The following is an 18,379-nucleotide window of genomic DNA, read 5'->3' as shown; positions in this document are numbered from 1 at the left end:
CTAACCCACAATACATTTAATATCAGCTACTTCATTCTGCTGTGATGTTTCTGATCTTTGTGAAATGTATATTATCTCTTAATATATAAATATCTCCTGAATGACACAGCATTAAAATAATTTTTATAATCATTATTGATAAAATGAAGAAAAACAACAAATTTTAAAAGCTCACAAAATCTTGTTCATAGAATTATTTCATTTATTCTTTCTCATTTTCAAGAAATCTTCTCCCAACAAACTTGTTAAAATTATATTTTACACTCCTTTTTTGTTAACCTATAGATAGGTCAATTTTCTGTCAACTGTCTTTTGGCTTCACAGATCCAGGCAAAACATGAGTGCAGTCTGTCGCTGACTTCGGAAATCCAATGATCTCTTTGTACTGTAACTCTTCCTGATCGTAACTTCAGAACTTTTTCTTGTTTACTATCACATTGATATTAGAATCTGTCTCTTACTTTGTCCCATTGACCCTGGTTCCCCTTTTTTTCTTCTCTACCTCTTTGATCAGCTTTATCCATCTCATTTGCTGCCTCAAATTCGTTCACTCAAAAACTGAGCTTTCAAACCTGCCTTTCGCAGTGTGGCAAACCCAAGGACTCAACAATTATCATCATGTAAACAAAGTCACATGAACATGGACTTGGGCAAACTTGGGAAGATGATGAGAGACAGGGAGGCCTGGCATATTGCAGTCCATGGGGTCAAAAAGAGTCGGACATGACTGGGCAACTGAACGACAACAACAAAACAAAATCGAAACAGATAACAAAAATCGAATCCACCCTGAATTTCAGCATTCCACTTTCAACTTGTCCCGTCAGTACTTCAAATTATTACATGCATGTTGCTGGCGGTATGCCCTCGCAAGCTGACCTCACCCTTGCTCTGCTTCTTTTACTGTTCCATTTAGCTTTCAGAATAACTGAGACTTACTCATCACTCTTGCCCCTAACAACACCCAGGCTTCCCATTTCAAGCCATTTCATCTAGTTAAAAATCTAACTCATTATCACCGCTCAAAACTATTACTCAAGTCCAAGTCCTTTAAACCTTTCAATTCCTTTAACTGATCTCTATGAATCCATTTCTCTCCTCTTATTATATTAATAATATTAATCTAATTGCAAGATCCTTTCACAACAGTATTCTTGCAGAGTACTTCTGATCATATTAATTCCTTATTGGAAAAAAAAGTGTTCTTCTCTGCATAGAGAATAAAGTACAAGGTTTTTGACCTGGACATTAAATGCTTCAATGATATTGGCATCAATACATTGCCAAAAGGTTTTTGCTTTGTTTTTGAACTATTCTGTACTGTACTCTATATTGTATTCTCTCCATGTATCTCTCATATCTCTTTGCTCTCTCTCCACATTATCACATTTCAAAACCCAAAGCAAATGTCTCCTTAGTCAAGCAGTTCCCTTTAAAGTTGCTGGATGGAATTAATCTCTCTAATCTAAGAAATTCCACTTAAATTGCATAGTATGCTACAGTTTAGGATATATATATATATATATGTATATACATACACATATATATATAATATGTATACATATATAACATATATACATATAGTATGTATACCATATCTACATATATGTTAATATATACATACACACATACAGGCACACACATGAGTCCCTTGGACTGCAAGGGGATCCAACCAGTCCATTCTGAAGGAGATCAGCCCTGGGATTTCTTTGGAGGGAATGATGCTAAAGCTGAAACTCCAGTACTTTGGCCACCTCATGTGAAGAGTTGACTCATTGGAAAAGACTCTGATGCTGGGAGGGACTGGGGACAGGAGGAGAAGGGGACGACAGAGGAGGAGATGGCTGGATGGCATCACGGACTCGATGGACCTGAGTCTGGGTGAACTCCGGGAGTTGGTGATGGACAGGGGGGCCTGGTGTGCTGCGATTCATGGGGTCACAAAGAGTCGGACACGACTGAGAGACTGAACTGAACTGAAACATATATATGTATATGTGCTTGATAGGTATTTGTCTCTTATGTTAATGTGTTAATAAAGTAGATAAAATACCAGATTATGAACTTTTAGTTTGCAAAGCATTTGTTATATAGGAATTTTAGTTTTAAAATTATTTATTGTAATGATATTTGAGTTTTCCAAGTAGGAAAAGTAGCTCCACTCATTTTCCAAATTATGACAATTTTATATCTGAATTCTACTAGCTTTCCAAATGCAAGAAGGTTGAAACTTACTTAACCTCACAGACTCTTCATTGTATGCCCTCTGCACTCCCAGTGAGCAGATGTTGAAACACAGTAGAGACCCATTACATGGACACTCTCATACATGTCCTGAGTTCCCCCTGAGAAGCATAGTGGCTAATCCTGTTGTAAGAACTCTCTAACATCAGATGCTGAAATTGAGATGAATTTCCAAAGGTTAATGAACTATACACATGGCTATAAATAGCAGCATGTTTTCCTTCAGCAACTAGTTTTTCTATAGTAGAGAGACTTCAGATCAGTGAAAGAACTTTCCTCAAGATTTCATCTCTAAGGAGGCTTTCAAGTCAACGAGCATTTCATGAGAAGTGAGTGCTTTAATGACTGTCAATTACTGATGGTGACAATGGTACAGATTTCATACAGATATATTTATTTACCCTGAAAATACTTAGGAGTTTACAAATTTCAAGGTCTTTAGTTATACCTTCACCATTTCATAGTTTATTCCATACTGAGCATAAGGTGTGAAATGAAGTGAAAGTCGCTCAGTCATCTCTGACTCTTTGCGACCCCATGGACTGTAGCCCACCAGGCTCCGCTGTCCATGGAATTCACCAGGTAAGAATACTAGAGTGGGTTACCATTCATTTTTCCAATAAGGTGTGAGATACTATAATTTAGTAATTATTAAACTTGAGAGTGCATCATAATACTTCAGATCAGGTCAGATCAGTCGCTCAGTCGTGTCTAACTCCTTGCGACCCCATGCATCTCAGCACGCCAGGCCTCCCTGTCCATCACCAACTCCCGGAGTTCACCCAGACTCACGTCCATCGAGTCAGTGATGCGATCCAGCCATCTCATCCTCTGTCGTCCCCTTCTCCTCATGCCCTCAATCCCTCCCAGCATCAGGGTCTTTTCCAATGTATCAACTCTTCGCATGAGGTGGCCAAAGTACTGGAGTTTCAGCTTTAGCATCATTCCTTCCAAAGAAATCCCAGGGCTGATCTCCTTCAGAACGGACTGGTTGGATCTCCTTGCAGTCCAAGGGACTCTCAAGAGTCTTCTCCAACACCACAGTTCAAAAGCATCAATTCTTCGGCGCTCAGCCTTCTTCACAGGCCAACTCTCACAACCATACATGACCACAGGAAAAACCATAGCCTTGACTAGATGAAGCATTGTTGGCAAAGTAATGTCTCTGCTTTTGAATATGCTATCTAGGTTGGTCATAACTTTCCCTCCAAGAAGTAAGCGTCTTTTAATTTCATGGCTGCAGTCACCATCTGCAGTGATTTTGGAGCCCAGAAAAATAAAGTCTGACACTGTTTCCACTGTTTCCCCATCTATTTCCCATGAAGTGATGGGACTGGATGCCATGATCTTCGTTTTCTGAATGTTGAGCTTTAAGCCAACTTTTTCACTCTCCACTTTCACTTTCATCAAGAGGCTCTTGAGTTCCTCTTCACTTTCTGCCATAAGGGTGGTGTCATCTGCATATCTGAGGTTATTGATATTTCTCCCGGCAATCTTGATTCCAGCTTGTGTTTCTTCCAGTCCAGCGTTTCTCATGATGTACTCTGCATAGAAGTTAAATAAGCAGGGTGACAATATACAGCCTTGACGAACTCCTTTTCCTATTTGGAACCAGTCTGTTGTTCCATGTCCAGTTCTAACTGTTGCTTCCTGACCTGCATACAGATTTCTCAAGAGGCAGATCAGATGGTCTGGTATTCCCATCTCTTCCAGAATTTTCCACAGTTTATTGTGATCCACACAGTCAAAGGCTTTGGCATAGTCAATAAAGCAGAAACAGATGTTTTTCTGGAACTCTCTTGCCTTTTCTATGATCCAGCGGATGTTGGCAATTTGATCTCTGGTTCCTCTGCCTTTTCTAAAACCAGCTTGAACATCAGGAAGTTCACAGTTCACATATTGCTGAAGCCTAGCTTGGAGAATTTTGAGCATTACTTTACTAGCATGTGAGATGAGTCCAGTTGTGTGGTAGTTTGAGCATCCTTTGGCATTGCCTTTCTTTGGGATTGGAATGAAAACTGACCTTTCCCAGTCCTGTGGCCACTGCTGAGTTTTCCAAATTTGCTGGCATATTGAGTACAGCACTTTCACAGCATTTCATCTTTCAGCATTTGGAATAGTTCAACTGGAATTCCATCACCTCCACTAGTTTTGTTCATAGTGATGCCTTCTAAGGCCCACTTGGCTTCACATTCCAGGATGTCTGGCTCTAGGTCAGTGATCACACCATCGTGATTATCTGGGTCGTGAAGATCTTTTTTGTACAGTTCTGTGTATTCTTGCCATCTCTTTTTAATATCTTCTGCTTCTGTTAGGTCCATACCATTTCTGTCCTTTATTGAGCCCATCTTTGCATGAAATGTTCCTCTGGTATCTCTGATTTTCTTGAAGAGATCTCTAGTCTTTCCCATTCTGTTGTTTTCCTCTATTTCTTTGCATTGACCACTGAAGAAGCCTTTCTTATCTCTTCTTGCTATTCTTTGGAACTCTGCATTCAGATGTTTATATCTTTCCTTTTCTCCTTTGCTTTTCACTTCTCTTCTTTTCACAGCTATTTGTAAGGCCTCCCCAGGCAGCCATTTTGCTTTTTTGCATTTCTTTTCCATGGGAATGGTCTTGATCCCTGTCTCCTGTACAATGTCACAAACCTCATTCCATAGTTCATCAGGCACTCTATCTATCAGATCTAGGCCCTTAAATCTATTTCTCACTTCCACTGTATAATCATAAGGGATTTGATTTAGGTCATATCTGAATGGTCTAGTGGTTTTCCCTACTTTCTTCAATTTAAGTCTGAATTTGGCAATAAGGAGTTCATGGTCTGAGCCACAGTCAGCTCCTGGTCTTGTTTTTGCTGACTGTATAGAGCTTATAAAGAATAATAAATATTATTTATTATAAAGAATATAATCAGTCTGATTTCGGTGTTGACCATCTGGTGATGTCCATGTATAGAGTCTTCTCTTGTGTTGTTGGAAGAGGGTGTTTGTTATGACCAGTGCATTTTCTTGGCAAAACTCTATTAGTCTTTGCCCTGCTTCACTGCATATTCCAAGGCCAAATTTGCCTGTTACTCCAGGTGTTTCTTGACTTCCTAATTTTGCATTTCAGTCCCCTATAATGAAAAGGACATCTTTCTTGGGTGTTAGTTCTAAAAGGTCTTGTAGGTCTTCATAGAACCGTTCAACTTCAGCTTCTTCAGCGTTACTGGTTGGGGCATAGACTCGGATTACTGTGATATTGAATGGTTTGCCTTGGAAACGAACAGAGATCATTCTGTCATTTTTGAGATCACATCCAAGTACTGCATTTCGGACTCTCTTGTTGACCATGATGGCCACTCCATTTCTTCTGAGGGATTCCTCCCACAGTAGTAGATATAATGGTCATCTGAGTTAAATTCACCCATTCCAGTTCACTGATTCCTAGAATGTCGACATTCACTCTTGCCATCTCTTGTTTGACCACTTCCAATTTGCCTTGATTCATGGACCTGACATTCCTGGTTCCTATGCAATATTGCTCTTTACAGCATCGGACCTTGCTTCTGTCACCAGTCATATCCACAGCTGGGTATTGTTTTTGCTTTGGCTCCATCCCTTCATTCTTTCTGGAGTTATTTCTCCACTGATCTCCAGTAGCATATTGGGCACCTACTGGGAGTTTCTCTGGGGAGTTTCTCTTTCAATATCCTATAATTTTGCCTTTTCATACTGTTCATGGGGTTCTCAAGGCAAGAATACTTAGAACATTTATTAAAACACTGCAGAGGAAGTAGTTCAGTTCAGTCGCCCAGTTGTACCCAACTCTTTGCAACTCCGTGGACTGCAGCACACCAGGCTTCCCTGTCCATCACCAACTCCTGTAGTCTACTCAAACTCATGTCCATTGAGTAGGTGATGCCATCCAACCATCTCATCCTCTGTCATCCCCTTCTCCTCCTGCCTCCAATCTTTCCCAACATCAGGGTCTTTTCAAATAAGTCAGTTCTTCACAGCAGGTGGCCAAAGTATTGGAGTTTCAGCTTCAGCATCCTTCCTTCGAATGAATATTCAAGACTGATTTCCTTTAGGATGGACTGGTTGGGTCTCCTTGCAGTCCAAGGGACTCTCAAGAGTCTTCTCCAGCATCACAGTTCAAAAGCGTCAATTCTTCAGCCTTCAGCTTTCTTTATGGTCCAAATCTCACATCCATACATGACTACCAGAAAAACCATAGCTTTGACTAGATGGACCTTTGTTGGCAAAGTAATGTCTCTGCTTTGGAATATGCTATCTAGGTTGGTCATAACTTTCCTTCCAAGGAGTAAGCGTCTTTTAATTTCATGGCTGCAGTCACCACCTGCAGTGATTTTGGAGCCCCAAAAATAAAGTCTCTCACTGTTTCCATTATTTCCCCATCTATTTGCCATGAAGTGATGGGACCAAATGCCATGATCTTAGTTTTCTGAATGTTGAGTTTTAAGTAAAGTTTTTCACTCTCGTCTTTCACTTTCATCAAGAGGCTCTTTAGTTCTTCTTAGCTTTCTGCCATAAGGGTGGTGTCATCTGCATATCTGAGGTTATTGATATTAGTGAGATGGGGTATTACTAGAGAATATTGATTTAGTAAGTCTTTAGGGTGTGAGAACTTAAATTTTAGTGGGATGCTATAATCTGCATTTCTAACATGCTCTATGTGATATTGATGCTGCTGGTCTGAGTACAACACTTTGAGAATCAGTGCTCTGGTTCTTTGGTTTCAGTTTGGTCTTGTATTGAAACCTAGAGAGCTTTAACATACCACCCTTTCACCTTTCCCTTCCCAGTCTGATCCAAGTCCCTGAAATTCTGAATGGTATAGGGTGTGGCTTGGTCATAGGAATTTTTAATGAAGGTGGTTCATAGTTGGAGATATGATCATTAGCCTCTAAAGGGTTATTTTATATACTCATTAGGAAATCAATCCTCAAGACTTAAATAAGGACAGGACATATCTTGAACAAATTAAGAGAATTTTACAATGGTAGTTTATTTCTATTCCACATCAGCAAAGCCTTTTGTAGGGCAATAAAAACTCCTAAAAAATACACACTATGTGTATGAAATGGCTACTGCTAAAATTAAAAAAAAAATCTTTACAGCCTTGCTCCTTGGAATAAAAGTTATGAGAAACCTAGAAAATATATTAAAAAAAAAAAAAAAAAGCAGAGGCATTACTTTGCCTACAAAGGTCTCTATGGTCAAAGCTGTGGCTTTCCCAGTAGTCATGTACAGATGTGAGAGTTGGACCATAAAAGAAAGCTAAGCACCAAATAATTGATGCTTTCAAAATGCAGTGTTGGAGAAAACTCTTGAGAGTCTCCTAGACAGCAAGGTGATCCAACCAGTCCACCCTAAAGGAAATCAGTCCTGAATATTCATCGGAAGGACTGATGTTGAAGCTGAAACTCCAATACTTTGGCCACCGGGTGAGAAGAGCCAACTCATTGGAAAAGACATTGATGCTGGGGAAGATTGAAGACAGGAGTAGAAGAGGGTGCCAAAGGATGAGATGATTGGATGGCATCACCGACTTAACAAACATAAGTTTGAGCAAACTCTGGGAGATGGTCCTAAAGGAAAGCTTGGCATGCTGCAGTCCAGGGGGTTGCAAAGAGTTGGACTCTACTGAGCAACTGAACAACAACAACAACAATATTCATTATCTGATCAGGAATTCATAGAACCAAGTTTCTTTATATTAGTACTTTTTTCACCAAGAGGTCTTATTAAAACAGAATCCTATCCCCAGAGTTCCTGAAAGTGGGGCTCCTGAGTTTCACTTCTATTTTTAAAAAGTTTCCAGGGGAAAATGGCCAGGTACCATGCCCTTTACTTTGAAAATGATAAGTTCAGCAAGACTCACAGTAAAAAGGCAGTTCTTGATATGTCAATCAATGAGACAAGTTATCCTGAACCTCTCACCCAACTGCCTTCAGGTGAACCAGGAATCATTAGTGAGGGTCACAGGGATATGTATATAAGATAGAAACACTATATACTAATTCTGTATTAACTAAGTATGAGCTTATTAAAGGCTTACAGTTATATATTACATACTGAAGTTCTTCTTCTGAATTACTGGCACAAAAATATGCTGAACACATCATATATACTGAATAATTTGGAGGATTTGATTTAGCCCAGATCACTTTTTTAACTCTTTAGAAATGATCTGGATATCTATTCAGAGGAAGATAAGATGTCAGTGACTATCTGTCTTTACCACTGTCATGCTACCAAACCAACAAGTAGATATTTGGGGGTATCTATTATTGAAATATCTAAGTTTTTCAATAAATGAATGCTGAAATCTTTGAGTAGCCCCAAATTTGAGAATTGATATTTAGCTTATAATTTACCCATTCATTAATCAATCAACCAACCATTCTGTTAGTTAATGGTAAAATTCCAGTTAAAAATAAAAGACATTATACCTGTCTTCATGGAAGTTAATGGGGAAGTAGGCATTAATGAAAAAGTTGGCTTAAAGCTCAACATTCAGAAAACAAAGATCATGGTATCTGGTCCCATCACTTCATTGGAAATAGATGGGGAAACAGTGGAAACAGTGTCAGACTTTATTTTTCTGGGCTCCAAAATCACTGCAGACGGTGACTGCAGCCATTAAAAATTAAAAGACCCTTACTCCTTGGAAGAAAAGTTATGACCAACCTAGATAGCATATTCAAAAGCAGAGACACTACTTTGTCAACTAAGGTCCGTCTAGTCAAGGCTATGGTTTTTCCTGTGGTCATGTATGGATGTGAGAGTTGGACTGTGAAGAAGGCTGAGTGCCGAAGAATTGATCCTTTTGAACTGTGGTGTTAGAGAAGACTCTTGAGAGTCCCTTGGACTGCAAGGAGATCCAACCAGTCCGTTCTGAAGGAGATCAGCCCTGGGATTTCTTTGGAAGGAATGATGCTAAAGCTGAAACTCCAGTACTTTGGCCACCTCATGCGAAGAGTTGATTCATTGGAAAAGACTCTGATGCCGGGAGGGATTGGGGGCAGGAGGAGAAGGGGATGACAGAGGATGAGATGGCTGGATGGCATCACTGACTTGATGGACGTGAGTCTGAGTGAACTCCTGGAGTTGGTGTTGGACAGGGAGGCCTGGCATGCTGCGATTCATGGGGTCGCAAAGAGTCGGACACGACTGAGTGACTGAACTGAACTGAACTGAGGCGTTAATCAACTATATTACTAGGTACATCATTACAAACTGTGATATTGTAATGAGAAAGTTTGTAAATAATTTACATATTATGGACAATGTTTGAATACACACAAAACTACCTTTGCTATCAAATCTGGATAACCTGAAGGAGATAACAAATATACCAATAGGTATTTGACTGACTGGTACATCAGGCCAAGAAGGTTTAAATCTCTGCCTCGACAAAATTATAAGTCAGTATGTGTCACTGACCTTCAGGGAATATTTCTAATGATAGTAACTATGGGTATCAGAGCCAGAGAGGCCAAAGATCTACTATGTTTGGCCAAGGTGATATTTAAAGGGATATTTGCAATCTTAGGTAAAATTGCCTTTCATCAATTAGAAATTACAGGCCAATCTTTGTTTTCAATCAAAATCAATACATGTGACATTTTATAAACCATCATGACTAATTTAGGTTAAATAAATAGCTTTAATCCAACAAGTTACACTAGTATTTGTACTTTAAATATGGTTGAGGATCCCAAGAAATATGTTTTCAAGTAATTTACTATTGAATATAGCAATGATTTTAAATTACTGATAATATAGGAGAAGGCAGGCTTATCTATGTTTACACACTTCATATTTTGCAATGCTTTCACTGAAATATAATACAGACTGAAAATGGCATAAAATAAAAGTGCACAGGTCAGTGAATTTTTAGAAAATAAACACAGTCATTTAAAAAGATTTAGAAGATAATGCCAATCTTTCCACCACGATGTACCAATTTAAACTCCATATGGCAATAGATAAGTATCCCAGTGACTTCACATTCTTGCTAACTCTCTATATTTTCCTCCATTTTAGTCATTCTGGTGAAGTATAGGAGCACTGGATAAAATTGTGGTTTTATTTTACTTGTCTTTGGGTGTTCTTTTCCTTGTGAGATTTTTTTAACTTTTGCATTGTCTGTCTTTTATTTCTTGATTGGCAGAAGTTTATTATGTAGTTTGGTACAAGTACCTTGTAAACTATATGAATTGCAAGTATTCCCTCCCATTCTGTGGAATTTTTTTCATTATGGTGGCATTGCCTTCCCAGCACTCTGTCTTCTACTCTGCAGCTTCAAAATCTGGCAAATGCATCGAGGCAAAACACTGCTGTTTTTTTGAGCCCTCTCAAGTCACCAATTCTGTCACTCCAGCCCTATGAGTCCATCAATATTTTGTGGTTTCCCCACCCCATGACTTCTAGTAGTAATCTTCTGCTCTGGAAAAATCTCTGGTCCTCATTACTTGAACAGCCCTTTGGTGCCATTATTCTTTTTAATAATTTCTTCCAGCTTTTCCATTTTTTCTCAGTTGGACCTTTTAGGTTTCAGAGGCCACTACATACACTATCTGGATGTAGATGCTCCGTACCACATACCTAAACTTATTTATAAAGTGCATCAAATATGGCTTATAAACAAGTATGTGAGAGACTAGATTACTGACTCAATTTCTGAGTTGGGAATGATGAAGAATACACAGTTCAAAGTAGACAGTGATATTTAAGAATAAAGATGGTAATTTAAAAAGCAAACTTTTAGGGATCAGATTATAATTTGAATTGTTTATTCTTTTTTGTGTTTCTCTTTGTGGTCTGACATGTTTTTGAGAAGTAAAACACAGCAGCCATTTGGGAGCCAAGAGACACAGTTCTTAGAGTCTGTCCTGTAAATAATAAACTACCATTTCATTTTTCTGGACCCCTATCTTGCTGACCTATAAAATGAAAACATTTATGTGCATGTAAGGTATAACTGACATATAGCATTAAGTTATCTGCAGGTGTACAATGTAATGATACAATATTTGTATATTTTGTTAAATGATCACTGCAACAATCTAGTTAATACTATCACCATATGTGGTTACAACTTTTTCTTGTGATGATAACTTTTAAGATCTACTACTCTCTTAGGAGCTTTTAAATATGCAATACAGTATTATTAACAGGAAGATCCCCTGGAGGAGGGCATGGCAACTCATTCCAGTATTCTCGCCTGGAGAATCCCATGGACAGAGGAGCCTGGTCAGCTACTGTCCATAGGGTCACAGGCACTTAGTGAAACAACTTTGTAGCATTATTAGCTATAGGCACCATGATGTACATTATATCTCCATGACTTTTTATTTTGGAAATTTGTACTTTGTGATTGCCTTCACCCATTAAACTTACCTCTCAGCTCCTAGTAAGATGAGAACTTTAAGGTAAATCAACTACAGGGTCTTTTTTTGAATCTTTAAAAATTGGTTTCTGCAATATGTTCACATATTTCTCATTTGCAACGTATTTTTGAGTCTGGATAAAAAAACTGAAAATACTTGTCATTTTGGGCAAAAGAAGAGGCAAGTAAAGGAGTAATTACTCTCCGTATTCATTGCTGGTTTGATATGACTGATAATGTAGTGGATTTATTGGGGACATTTTAAAATATAATATAGAGAGTATAATAGCATGATAATTAATATAATATTATGTGGAGAGATAGAATAGCATGACTCTAGAGCCAGAAGTTTCAAGTCCAAGTCCCAGCTTCAACACTTACTAAAAGTGTGACCATGGGTCAGTTGCTTAACCACTCTTTGAATATTTTATATAAACACTTAATCAGATCAAATCAGATCAGTCGCTCAGTCATATCTGACTCTTTGCGACCCCGTGAATTGCAGCATACCAGGCCTCCCTGTCCATCACCAACTCCAGGAGTTCACCCAGACTCACATCCATCGAGTCAGTGATGCCATCCAGCCATCTCATCCTCTGTCGTCCCTTTCTCCTCCTGGCCTCAATCCCTCCCAGCATCAGAGTCTTTTCCAATGAGTCAACTCTTCGCATGAGGTGGCCAAAGTACTGGAGTTTCAGCTTTAGCATCATTCCTTCCAAAGAAATCCCAGGGCTGATCTCCTTCAGAACGGACTGGTTGGATCTCCTTGCAGTCCAAGGGACTCTCAAGAGTCTTCTCCAACACCACAGTTCAAAAGCATCAATTCTTCAGTGCTCAGCCTTCTTCACAGTCCAACTCTCACATCCATATATGACCACAGGAAAAACAATAGCCTGGACTAGACGAACCTTTGTTGGCAAAGTAATGTCTCTGCTTTTGAATATGCTATTTAATGAATTAATATATGTAAAATTCTCACAACTATGTCAAATAAGAATTAATATAAAGTGGCTTGCTGCTACTGCTGCTGCTGCTGAGTCGCTTCAGTCGTGTCCGACTCTGTGCGACCCCAGAGACGGCAGCCTACCAGGCTCCCCCGTCCCTGGGATTCTCCAGGCAAGAACACTGGAGTGGGTTGCCATTTCCTTCTCCAATGCATGAAAGGGAAAAGTGAAAGTGAAGTCACTCAGTCGTGCCCAACTCTTAGCGACCCCATGGATTGCAGCATAAAGTGGCTTAACAAGAGATAAAAATTTATGTGTGTGTATACACACACATTCACAGGGAAACATCTTGATATTATTTTTAATGACAAAAACTAAATAATGGTTCCTAGTGGAAAATTTGTTTATTTTTTTCTGCAAAAATTTAACAACTGAATGTAGCCATGAACATGCATTGCTACTTGGAGAAGAATCTTGTAGCAGTGCATTGCTTCACTAAGTATGCATATCTGGGGTAAATTTTCCATTTATCTTCAGTAGGCCTCTGTTTTCTTAGTTCAGAATATGTCTCCATTGGACTCACAGTGTCACAGAAAAGGAAAAAGCAAAACAAAATAATCATTCCTCTGACTCTTCTGCTCTCAATATTGAATAATCTTGAAACAATTTTCCCCCTTAGGGGAGAATAAAAAGTTTAGAGAGCTACTTTCATTATTTTTCACATCTTTCTATCTTTTTTTCAAGTCTCAGTCAGACCCCTAAACTAAAATCCAGAAATACATCAAGAAAGGCAGATCTGATGTTGGGAACAAGAAGCCTTAAATCCTTACTTCTACACTCACTTCAAGTCCCCCGCAACGGTTGCCTTATCAGTTGGTGTTCTTTAGTCCCTTGAAGAATCTGGCTTCACAGTCTGAAGCGTGATAGAGAAGGAATTGAGAAAGTTTTAGGTAGAATTGAAGCCCAGTCTGTATTATCTGAAGTACCATATTAGAAACAATAGCACTTCATTTGGAACTGCCAGGCATTTTAAACTCTTTTTTGTTTTTTTTCTCCCTAAAGCAGAAAATTAGAACTGTCAAGTTTTCACTGGTAGTTGCTTTGTTTGGTTTCAATTTCTGGATTTACTTTCAAATTTGCCACAGACTGTTTTGAAATCAGTAGATTGAAACTTCATTTATAGGAACTTGTAATCATGGGAGTTGAAATGGCTTCTCAGACCAAGTCTTTTTTTCCCAGTTTTTCTTTCTTCTGAGTCCTATTCCCCAGCAGCCCAGGATTTTTGTTACAAAGTTTCTCACACTGTATTTCCATATACTTAATTTCTGTTCAGTTTTGTTTAGAGGCCTCATCTTGAGTTTTTTCATCCCAGAATTCTATATGGGTCTCATTTTCCTTTCAAGAAAGAAGATAAAGTTTGAAGTTTTACCTATAGTTGAATTTGAATGAAGCAATTTTTGAGATTCAGGATAAAAGGATTTTGCCTAGAATTTGATCAGATCATGAAGAATTCACACTAACTTCTGTTTTTTTTTTTTTTTTTTGATCAAGATTAAACTGTAACAAAATGAAGCTCGGAGAAGAGGGTGTGTTAAGAGTGAATTGAACACATAATATGAAATGGTTAAGGGCACTAGAATGTCAAACTTACGAATGATACTCAACAGCAGTTGTGATAATATTGACAGTCCACCTAGATTTCCCTGGGATCAATTTTCTCTTTCTTGCATTTACTCCCACCTCTCACCTTCTGTGTGTTTTTGCTTTTAATACTCAATACCTGTAGCTTTTCTTCAGCAGGTGTCCCTGAAGCTATGAAACCTGTTTGCTCTTTACTCCTGAAGCTTAGAAGGCTGCAGTTGCCTGGGACTCCACTGTACCGTAGCTCAGACAGTAAAGAGTCTGCCTGTAATGCGAGACACCTGGGTTTGATCCCTGGGTCAGGAAGATCCCCTGGAGAAGGAAATGGCAACGCACTCCAGTATTCTTGCCTAGAAAATCCCATGGATGGAGGAGCCTGGTCTACATACTATGAAGTCGCAAAGAGTCGGACACAATTGAGTCGGAAGCGACTTCACTTTCACTTTTCTTTCCACTGTCCCCTAGGTGTCTTGGCCCTTACCTAATTACTGACACATGCAAGGCCAGCTCTTTTTGCTTCAGGATGCACAACTCTTAGTATAAATTACATTGTAGACATGCCCTGCAGGGTCATGCTGAAGCTGCCCCTTTTAGAAGACCTTGCCTGAGATCTCATTCTTAATTGGCTCCCCATCCCCTTGTTCAACTTCCCTCACTCTTACTATTTTTCCCTTAATAAGTCATTGGCAACACATTTTCATTATAGTTACTGCTTCTGGTTTACCCTACCTAATACACAAGACAAGATAGATTATGAATGTTATCATTCACACACCTTCATTCAACAAATATTTATTAAGAGCTTTCATTGTAAAAGTGCTGAGAAAAAAGACAGAAGATTTTAGGAGAGAGCCTTTTAGTCAATGACTTCATATGTAATTAGTTAGTTGCTAGTTATAATAAGTGCTGTGAAAGAGAAGAACATGTGGCTTTCTAAATTGGATTCTTCAGAAGAAAATGGTTTATACCTATTCAAAGAGGCCTCAATGGACAGATCTGGGGGAAATGGATGGAAGCTACAAGAAGAGAGATTTCATCTGAATATAATAAAGAAATTTTTAGCTCTGTCCAGAGGTGGAAATGGGCTCCTATGAAAGATAAGGACTCCTCATCAGTGAAGGTATTTATAGTTAAGCCTCAATATCATTCACTGTTTTATCGATGGATGAGACTCAAGCTTCTGTTAGACTAGATGTAGTTTCAGACCCTCACTCGACTCATTATGGTGACAGTACAAAGTGATGAGAGAAAACAGATCACAAGATACTGAAGGATTGCAGTTTGTTGACTGGCAATAAACATCAGGGGGGTGTTCAGTGAAAAAGCTGACTGTCAAAAAATATTAAATAATCTTGCCATATAGTCTTTGCCATATTAAAAAATGACTTTCTGTCATTATAATAGACCTCCATAAAATAAAAATAAAATCTATACTTATTCATAGAGTTGCTTTCCCTACATTCAAAATATGGATGTAACATAGGCTTTTAAGACTCTGATATCATGATGGAAAGAAGGCAACTTGAGATCTGATGGCACTGATATTATTATACAAACTCATTTCATACAATTCACTGTATTCTGTTGGACATTCACGGTATATGAATATGATATGTCTTAAGTGCTATTGCATAGATAACCACTATGGGTCTTCAGTAAAATAAACATATTTAAACTAGAAATAATGTGATATGTATTCATGTTCCATATAATATACAGAGCAAAATATATAAAATGAATAAATTACATCAAATAATAAATATGTAAATGTTTCCCTTCATCCTATGTAAGTTTACTGAGGGAAGAAATCATGTCTATCTTGCTTTTTACTATATCTTTAATAAGTAAATAATGTCTGGCACAAACAGTAAAAAAATAATTATTATTTGGGAACTAATGTAAGATAAAAATTTATGAATTAAAAGTGACATACACATATATAATGTACATAGAAAGGGTATTCTTGCAAATGGTAATTATTCTTCATGAATTAGTTTTATTTATTTTTAGAATAATTATTTCTTTAAATTAGCAGAAATTTTTCCAGGCAAGAACACTAATGTCAGATTCCTATGACCAATCACTGATGTTTCACTTTTAGCTAAAATCACAGTAAAAAGAATGATCTTATATCACATTCTCTTAGGTTGTAAAAATATTTTATTATTACAAGGTTTTAGATGTTTTGGAGAATAAGAAAAAACAACTCAAAACCTTCAAGTGAATAACTGAAATTTTCTAACCAAGCAGCCAATGCCTAAAAGTCCATAATGAGATCATTTCTGCATTAATGAGATTTTGGTGTGCTTTATGTTTTTGATGCCCCCCACCCGACCAGTGTCTTTCTACCCCATCCTTTGTCACCACTTCTGGAGCCAATGTGATTTTGCTCTAGTATAAATCATCCTCATTAGGTGAACTAGATTATGTTGATGAGTTCAGCTTGAGCTAGATTTATGAAGTGACACAAAGTTTGAAATCTCAATTTATTCCAGTCCTATGCATCATCTTCTGTGAGCAGTTTTATGATGTGGTAATTGGGCAATAGTTCAGCATTCTGATAGCCCCAGGAGATTCAGTTCTACTAATAAAGAACATTTAAGAAGAATAACCATTCTATTAAAGAATACCCCAAATATCAATGCATTTATTTTACTTTATTTTTTAATCTGAGAAATACTTCAATGCCTATTTTTTTTTTCCTTTTCATTCGACATTGTTCAAACTTGGAGCACTGACTCACCAAAGGGTTATCTAGAAGGCGTCAAGCTCCATTGGACTAGATAAGTTCTGTACATCACTGATTACCACCCTGATGACTTCTTTATTCAGGCCTGGAAGTCAGATTTGCTTCTTTGTATAGAAACTACAGGACCGACAGCACACAATGAATCATGCCTAACAACATGCTGACAAGCTGGAAGAGACAGCCCGTACAGTGACAAATACAGCTGACAACAAGTGCACACATCTGCTTGGTAGGATTTATGAGAAAGGAATACAAACAAGAAGAAGATGGGTTCTTTGATTTTATAAGAGAATTTAGAGGCTCTTTTCTTTCTATCCAAATAACAGCAACATAAGGAATACATATTAGCCCTCAAGATTTATTTATTACAGGCACAACTAGATTACAAATCGTATGTGCAGATTAGCATTTTGATTATCAAACTGCTGTTCCAAATATCTGATGAACAGATATTAGAATAGTTCTTAAACATACTGATTAAACACACATTGATGCTGCTATTTTTAACACCTGCTTGTACTGAAGTACGAATCAGTTTCCATAGCCTTCTTAAAACTTAAAGTGAAGCATATAAAATGTATATAACCTTACCAGATTTTTCTCAGGGAGACAGAAACCCAAGCCTTTATTTTTGGGTTCAATTTTGGGGCTTAAATAAATAAATTTTAAAAGAAGGTCAACAGATTCAAATGCCCATAATTAGGTATTCAAATAGCTTATGCAGTAATCAAGGTGCTCTCACAAAACTTATCATTTCTCAACCAGCCTGCTAGCTCCTACATTTGCATTTGTCTATAAAATAAATGTTCTGCCATCAACACAATTAGTTCAAAGCACCAAAATTTTCTCAGTTCTGGAACAAGTTTCTAAGTAAATATTATATATATATATATATATATATATATGTAATAACAACAACAGCCACCAATAAAAATAATAATAAATCTATTCAGAGTAGTTGAAATTCCCCTCCCCCTTACAGGAGATTATATATCAGACTGAAAACGACTGGAGCACAGATAAGCTTTCACAAATGGTAATGCGGACTGGAAAAGGTCAGTTTTCATTCCAATCCCAAAGAAAGGCAGTGCCGAACAATGTTCAAACTACCACACAATTGCACTCATCTCACACGCTAGCAAAGTAATGCTCAAAATTCTCCAAGCCAGGCTTCAACAATACATGAACCATGAACTTGCAGATGTTCAAGCTGGATTTAGAAAAGGCAGAAGAACCAGAGATCAAATTGCCAACATCCACTGGATCATGGAAAAAGGAAGAGAGTTCCAGAAAACATCTATTTCTGCTTTATTGACTATGCCAAAGCCTTTGACTGTGTGGATCACAATAAACTGAAGAAAAATCAGAAAGAAATGGGAATACCAGACCACCCGACCTGCCA

This window comes from Bos mutus, chromosome 8 (assembly GCF_027580195.1).
Source record: "Bos mutus isolate GX-2022 chromosome 8, NWIPB_WYAK_1.1, whole genome shotgun sequence".
NCBI classification, from domain to species: Eukaryota; Metazoa; Chordata; class Mammalia; order Artiodactyla; family Bovidae; genus Bos; species Bos mutus.
This window is presented reverse-complemented; position numbering follows the sequence as displayed.